The sequence below is a fragment of the Lolium rigidum genome, chromosome 4, assembly GCF_022539505.1.
Source record: "Lolium rigidum isolate FL_2022 chromosome 4, APGP_CSIRO_Lrig_0.1, whole genome shotgun sequence".
In the NCBI taxonomy this organism is placed as follows: Eukaryota; Viridiplantae; Streptophyta; class Magnoliopsida; order Poales; family Poaceae; genus Lolium; species Lolium rigidum.
Window position 1 is genome coordinate 35,731,008 of NC_061511.1, and position 6,755 is coordinate 35,737,762.

Consider the following 6,755-nt stretch of genomic DNA (forward strand, 5'->3'; position numbering starts at 1 on the left):
TGCTTCCCATTCTAAAACTCGCTGCTACCTTGCTCGGGTTAACAGCTATTCCATCTTTGCTAATGACATGACCAAGAAATTCCACTTGATCTAGCCAAAATTCACACTTACTGAATTTGGCATAGAGTTGGTGTTCTCTTAGTGTTTGCAACACTATCTTCAGATGTTCAAGCATGTTCAGCTTTATCTTTGGAATAGATCAAGATATCATCGATGAATACGATGACGAACTTGTCTAGACATGGCATGAAAATCTTATTCATGAGATTCATGAAAATTGCTGGGGCATTGGTTAATCCAAATGGCACTACAAGGTATTCATGATGTCCATACCTTGAGACAAAGGCTGTTTTTGGAACGTCTTCCTTCTTGATCTTTATCTGGTGATAACCGGATCTTAGATCAATTTTGGAAAAGACTCCCGCGCCTCTAACTTGATCAAATAGATCTTGTATTCTTGGAAGTGGGTACTTATTCTTGATTGTGACATTGTTCAAATTCCTGTAGTCTCCGCACATCCTTCTACCTCCATCTCTTTTATCTACGAAGATCACAGGTGATCCCCATGGTGAAACACTTTCTTGTATGAATCCTTTTTGTTCCAAGTCATCCAATTATTCCTTAAGTTCTTTCAACTCCTTAGGCCCCATTTTGTATGGTGCTTTAGCAATCGGAGCTGTTCCTGGAATTAGGTCGATAGTGAATTCTATCTCCCTATCTGGTGGCATTCCAGGTAATTCCTTAGGAAACACATCCTGGAATTCATTCACTACAGGTATATCCTCTAACTTCACTTCCTTCATATTGTTCGGCTTGTAGCTCAACTTCAATCCGTGTATGCTTGTCTCCTTGGTAGATCATTCTACTTCCATCGGGGCTTTTCAAAGACACGAGTCTTGTTCACACGGTCGATCAATGCTCCGTTAGCTTCTAACCAGTTCATACCAAGAATGACATCAATGTCCTTCATCGGTAAAATGAATGTAGTCTGCGTCAAACGCACATTTATTGATCATGATGACTTGTTTTTGTTTGGTATGGGTTACTACTATCGTTCCCCCCGCGGAAAGTATGGTTATGGGTGTTTGTAACTTAGTGCAACTAATCCCATGTTTGATGATAAATTGCTGAGAAATGAATGATGTAGTTGCACCAGTATCAAAAAGTACTTTGCCAGGATGAGTGAGTATCTGGAGCGTACCTATCACTGCCTGATCGGAGTTAACCACCTCCTCCAAGCTGGTGCAGTTCAATTTGCCGAAGGGTTTCTTGTTCTTCTAGTTCCCTCCTCGGCTTCCTCCTCCTCCTGACTGACCTCCTCTAGTATTTCTCTTGGGGCAGTCCTTCAGCATGTGCCCCTCCTGCCGACAACCAAAGCATATGATCCTTGGCTTCTTGCAATCCTTGGCAAAATGTCCTGTGAGTCCACAGCTTTGGCAAACCGCTTGGTTTGCAGTCTGGAATGCTTGGTTCCTCCTGCTATTATAGTAGTTGCTGTTGTTGTTGTTGTTGTTGTTGTTGTTGTTGTTGTATCTTGGCTTGAAACTCAAGCTGGTATTGGGCTTGTTACTAACAAACCTCTTAGGCTCAAACTTGGCCTTCTTCCTCTTCTCTTCTTGCAGTTGCTTGAAATCATCTTCAAGAGTGATGGCTGCATCCACCAACTCTTGGAACTCCGTTGCTCTCATCATTCGGAGTTGTACCTTGTACTGGGGACTTAACCCCCTCAAGAACCTCTTCTTCTTTTTGTCCTCAGTGTTGACTTCTTCATCGGCGTACCGGGATAGTTTTGAGAATTCCCTGACATAAGTCAGGATGGCCTTGTCCTTCTGCTCGAGACTTTCAAATTCTCGACGCTTCAGCTTCCACAATACTTTCAGGGACATTGGATTCCCTGAACTTCCTCGCAAACTCCTCCCAGGTGAATACTTTTCCAGCCGGATAAACGGCTACGATGTTGTCCCACCATGATGCGGCAGGTCCACACAACAAGTGTGTAGCATAACGAACCTTCTCCTGGTCGTTGCAACCAACAGTATTGAGCTTTCGCTCAGTGTCCATAAGCCAATCCTCCGCGTCCATCGGTTCGGGCGCGTATGCAAAAGATATAGACTTAGTGTTCTGGAAGTCTGATAAAGTGACTCCCTGATTCTCGGGTCTCTCCACCCTGTTCTGTTGCAGCAGCTCTTGGAAGAATTTATTCTGCTGCTCCAATGTTACGCGTTGTCTCTCTTCCACCATCTGCATGTACTGGACGAAATTCTGTTGCGTCATGGGTGGTGGTGGTGGTAACTGATTCCTGGCTGCTTTGTCAGCCTCTTCCTTTTGTTTGGCCTCGCGCTCCATACGCTGCGCTTCGCTCTCCTCACCCGTCAATCCCGACATTTTCCCCTAGTTCTGCAACACAAGATGATACTCATAATTACTCCATGCGCAAGTTTTCTGAGCTCAACCTTGTGCACAGAACTAGTCACGCAATGGAAATCAAGAAGCAAATCCAAATCATACAAAACATATACCATGTATATACATACTTAAGTGGTCTTATTACAATACTCAAGTCGATGTGAGTATGCAAACTCACTTATTAAAGTATATGTACAAATTTCTACAAATATTACACACTACAATACACGTGGTACTTGTGTATTGTAGTCTTGCTTCCCTTGGTGGTCTCTAGTCGATCTTCACTCCCAATACATCCTGGGCTTCCATCCGATCGAACGTGTCGTCCTCCCGACAAAACCCGGAACATAAGGTCTCCCCGTCGGCCGGTAGTCGGAATCGGATGATGATCCTAGGGAGAAATCAGTGTTCACGAACTGGTCATTTAGTGCATCATAGTCCACCCATCGGGTGTACTCCCCTGTGACTCCACCATAGGTATCTCCAACATTCGTATCCGACTCAACCTGTGTCGGATACCCCCCAGCTTCTTCCCCATTCCACGGATAACTCTGGTGCTCGGTCGTGGCGTCCTCATTCATCTCCCCGTCATAATACACTGAAGTACTATGAGTTCCAGTATCAGACCCCCAACGCCAACCCGTGGAGTTCTCTATAGGAGTCACGGAACGCTGATTGTTTCCGGATTCCTCTCCACCCTCATATCCTCTATAGGAACTACTAAGATAGTTCCCAGGTGTAACGGGTGTAGTTTCTCGTTCGGGGTGGTCAATACTAATGTAGTCACCAGCTGAGTAAACTGGTGTGTGCACCTTATTCTCCATAGGTTCCTTCCCCTTAGTCTCCTCCTTGGGTTCAGTAAACTCTTCTAGCATTGTATCAATTGCTCCCGTCAAATGACGGTTCAACTGAAAGAACAATGATAGTAAGTTGCGGCTATTGTCCATGTATTTTGCGGCTTCCGCTGGTTTGCGTTTGGCATATTTGAAATGGTTAAGCATGGGATCATCTTCCTCCTCCATATGAGGAATGTGTGTGAATTCGGAACCCATAAGCTCTTTCGTCTTATGCTCCCGAATATCGGTTATGGCTCTCATAACGGCTATATGGTAGGCTGTGTTGATAATTCTGGCTTCACCTGTTGGCATTACTACTCTCATTCCCAAAGATTCGGGAAGTCGTAGCCCTACCCTACACTTTGCCAATACAGTACCATCATAGTACATGTATTTCTTTACTTGGATCTGGGGATCACACCCAAATTCAAGTAACATGGCACGTAGAATATCTGCAAGTCCTCCTTCATATTCACTCAGTGTTGAATCCATTACTTTCACGTTTCGTCCCGGACGTGAACTTGCCATTGTTGGCTGTAGAAATAGAAAGAATATAAGATTAGTAATAATGCATCATAATAGGGATAATAAAGAATTATCGCACTAAAAGATATGATTGTTGTATTCTCAATTGAATATACACCATATTTTTAGAGAATTCTTTACTAGTCCTATTTGACTCCTAACGTTCGGTCCCATTTACTAGGTTCCAACCTAAGGTTAAAGCTTTTGCTCGATACCAACCGTGGTGACCCCGCATACCACTGCATGTTGTAGTATGCCGGTCGTTGATATAACATTCACGAAGTACCATTCCGCAAATATTACATCCCTAGAGTAGTACAACAGAACATAGCAGGTCCATAACTCATTCATTTATTATTACAAGCATAATACACATATCGTCTCGGAGCTCCTCTTGGGTCCTAAGAGGAATACTCCTGGGTTCGAGGCGAACCCAACTTAACTTACAATATAGAAGTTTCACTAAGTTATACATCTATTCTCTCGAGCAGCTAAATACTAAGAGTTCACAACTGCTCGGCTACTACTACTACTCGGTGCTTCTAGGCTTGATCTCCTCCGGAAGCCTCCCCGGTTCCGTAGACTATGAGGTAGTCTACGCCTTCAATACCTCCAGAGAGGTCTGGTTCTTCATAGCCGATGATCTCGGCTCCTTCATGGTTGTCGTAGTCCTCCTCCAGACGATTCAGACAATCTAAGCAAGGGATTTAAGAGTGGGATGAGTACGAGCGTACTCAACAAGTTCATTATAGATAAGAGGTGTTTAATGCACTAGCTACGATATTAGACCAGAAAGTCTAGTATCAATGCAGGTTTTGATAAACATTTCTTCAAGAGATTGCTTTTATTTCAAAGAGCTATGTCCGTCAGCCTTCACCGGTTTACTAGAACTTCATGGAGTTCCTTTCCGGCCGCGTTCGCAGTTCCATATCCCGGAACAGGGAGTGACAGGTCACGGTTCTTTACACTCTGCAGAGGTGTGTTGCTTTACCCATAAGAGATCTTAACCTTGGTGCCAACCGGGCAGCTTTCCCGTCCACACTTCCTTCGGTGTGAGGCCCGGTATAAGGTCATAGTCAATCATATTCCTCCGCTACCTCGCACACCCACCCTTTTGTAAGATTGTCTTCCCCTATATCTATGGTGAGACCGACCTGGCATTTGTTCCCCCTATACCAATTAAGGTAGACCGTTCCGAACAATTTTTTATATGCCCCGCCCTATCAACCATAGATAGACCGTTCCGGACACCTTACAATCCATCATAGACCGCATTACCGTGGGGACTTTAGGCTTCCCCAGCCTACCGCTTGTCCCTCAGGATACAAGTGTCTACGGCAAGCGCATCCGTTGATGTACAAGAGGTGGAAATACGATTGACTATTCCGTCCCACTCCAGATCTTATGGTTAACACGGGTATTACGGCACAAGAATCACTGGACGACATTTGTTGTTTAATCCTAAATGGATATAAACCCTTGCAATGGAACCTCCACCATATCAACACAATCCATGGTTCCATTGCCAACCACATAGTCATATTCATAGTTATGAAAGTAGTGGTTTTGGTTTTTATGCAATAGTGGTAATCATAGTACTTTGCAAGTAATTTGATAAAGATACTCAAATGACATGAGCAAGCGATGAACTTGCTCGAACACCGCAAAGTTTTGCAGTTGGATGGTGTGGACTGACCCTTGTCCTCTGTTTCTGAAAAATAGCATCATTGTCCGATAAGGGCAATGGTTAAAGAAGCAATTATGCATGATTCAGCTTTTAGGGTTTGTTTCCCCCCTTCCGATGTCATTATTATATCATGTAAGAGGTAAATACTAAGATTGATTTGGAGATACTCTATTTAGGGTAAATACAACCTTGAAATATTTTCAAGGTGTTTTTAAAGTCCAATTGTATTAATGGACTTATTTTCATTATTGAAAATAATATGTGTGATTTAAATCATTATTTAAATCATCAATTTAAGACTTATTTTTAGTTGTCTTCAAAAATTCTCTTTGATATTTTATTTAGATAGAGAATTTTATACCGAGTGGTTTTCATATTTTTAATTATTTTTTTAGAGCTAGGAAACATTTGCTATTGATTTTTGAAGTTTCATGATTTTTGTTAATTGGTGAAATGGCAAAAATGCCCCTGGGCCCACCTGTCGGTGTAACCCAGTGGGTTAGGTCGACCGACCCACCTGGTCCGGCCCAACCACCTCACTTCTTTCCCTCTCTCTCTCGCGCTCGCGTCCGAACCCTAACCCTACTCCCCTCTCTGGCGATTCGCGTCGCCACCGCCATCGCCGCTCGATTCCGGCGAGCTCCGCCGGATTTGGCCCCCGCCATGATGCGCAATCGACTCGCCTTACGACGGCGGTCATCTTCCTCCGCGTTGATCTGGAGCGGGTGCTGCTCCAGCTCTTCTTCGACCTCCTCTGCGGCGGCTAGGGTTACGGGATCTGGGCGATCCCGCCGCTCCTGACGCCCTGGTGCTGTGGCGCCACCGTGGCTTCGCCGCCGTGGAGCGTGTGGTGCTGTGGTGCTGCCATGGCCTGGCTTGGCATGGCACCGCCGCGCTCTGGCGTGTGCCGCCGTGGCCACCATGGCTGCGCTGTTCTCCTCGACTCCGGGTAAGTGCGCCTCCTTTCCTGCTCCCCTCCTGTGCCTGACCTTCTTCCTCCTCTAGTCTTACTGCCGTGCTTTGCTTGCCTACGCAAGAGCTGTTGTACTCTTCTGTAGCGCCATGTTTGCCTGCTCCTGCTATGCTATGCTGTTGCGCTATGCGTGTGCTACTGCTGTGTGTAGTACCGCCATGCCTCTGTGCATGAATTCCTAGCCTAATCACTTGTTGTGCTAGCATTTCTTGTCTAACTCCATCCTTGTGCCTCTGTTCTTGTTGATAAGCTTGCCAGATCCTCAAGTGTATTCATTTATGATACCCTAGCTTGATTATAGTGTGCCATTTCTTGCAATTATGCAAGT